This window comes from Microtus ochrogaster, chromosome X (assembly GCF_000317375.1).
Source record: "Microtus ochrogaster isolate Prairie Vole_2 chromosome X, MicOch1.0, whole genome shotgun sequence".
Classification (NCBI taxonomy): Eukaryota; Metazoa; Chordata; class Mammalia; order Rodentia; family Cricetidae; genus Microtus; species Microtus ochrogaster.
The window spans coordinates 58,879,650-58,881,240 of NC_022026.1; the positions used below are offsets into that span (position 1 = coordinate 58,879,650).

The 1,591-nt window shown below is 40.6% G+C and overlaps 1 protein-coding gene across 1 annotated transcript in view; it reads right to left on the minus strand.

Annotated features, from left to right (window-relative positions):
- Window positions 1-1,591, minus strand: part of Jade3 (jade family PHD finger 3) — a 104,805-nt gene that overhangs the window by 86,400 nt on the left and 16,814 nt on the right. The window lies entirely within an intron of this gene.

Consider the following 1,591-nt stretch of genomic DNA (forward strand, 5'->3'; position numbering starts at 1 on the left):
CCGCCTGCCTCTGCCTCCCGAGTGCTGGGATTAAAGGCGAGTGCCACCACAGCCCGGCAAAGCTATTAGATTTTTAAGATAGCATATAGTTTAATTTTTATCATTAACATATTATTTTATGTTATGATCATTACTAGCAAAAGTAGACTACAAAAATACTGTTTGATGGAAAAAAAAATGGTCCCATGTGGGTCTTTCCTTCTCTGGATCTCCTAAAATAAAGGATTCTTAATACATTCTCTCCAATTAAAGAAACAGGAAATTGATACAAAGAAACATCTCTTTCCTTTTTTATGACAATAGTTAAAGAAAGCCTTTCTGTAGTGTTGCTGAAAGGATACCCAATCTTCTTCCTGTAAAATCATCTTTTAGGTACAAGCATAATCAAAAAGTACTTCAAGGAACTGGTAAAAAGAATCAAAATTGCAACTCAAATGAGCATTGTTGGGAGCTGTGAACCCCCAGATTCTGAATCTCTTGTAAACAACTTGTTTTCCTCTGCTCTGAGACAGCTTGCAGCTGCTCCGAGCACAAGACCCTCAGAAGTTCCTGATGGCAGGAGAGTGGTTTCTGGTACGTTTGGTTGGGGTGTGGCTATCAGTTAAGGATCTCTATATAAGCAGCTCTGGTACGCAATAATGGGGGCACTCTTTTTTTTTCGAGACAGGGTTTCTCTGTAGCTTTGGTGCCCGTCCTGGAACTAGCTCTTGTAGACCAGGCTGGCCTTGAACTCCCGTGTCTCTGTGTGTCTTTGTGTTTCAATCTCCAGCCCCTTGCCCGGTTCACCAACTGTATGGTAGCACACAGAGCGCAGACGGGCGTCGTGCGCTACAGGCATAAAAGTGCAGATCCTGAAATCATGAACTACACTGGGAGCCTGTCTCAAAACAAAATCCCCATCCCAAGATACAGTAAAGGAACTTTGCACAAGATGGAGAATAACCTACAGGCAATGCTGAAGGGTATCTGGATATAAAAATACAACCTTTAAGGTTAAAAACACAAGTCACATGCAAATACACAATAAACACAGATTAAATACTCATTTAGCTTAATCAGAAAACTGACAGGTTACAAAAAAGATTAAATGAATTTTTGAGCCTTGAGCTCCAGGCCAGAGGCTAGATAGCCCATATACCTAAGATAGAACCAAACACGACTGGAAAGAAAAAAAAATCAATGTAATGATAACTAATGATATTCTGTTATACTAAAAGATTGATGCCTAACCCAATTTTCACCAGAGAGGCTTCATCCAGCAAGTAATGGAAACAGATGTAGAGATTCAAAGCCAAACATTAGGCAGAGTTCAGGGAATCGTGCTGAAGAGGGGAGGAAGGATTGTAGGAGCCAGAGGGGTCAAGGACATCAAAAGAAAACCCACGGAATCAACTAATATGGGTTTTTAGGGGCTCACAGAGACTGAACCAACAACCAGGGAGCCTGCATGGGACTGACCTAGGCACTCTGCATATATGTTACAGTTGTATAACTTGTTTTTCTTTTTTTTTTTTTTTTTTTTTTTTTTTTTTTTTTTTGGTTTTTCGAGACAGGGTTTCTCTGTGGCTTTGGAGCCTGTCCTGGCACTAGC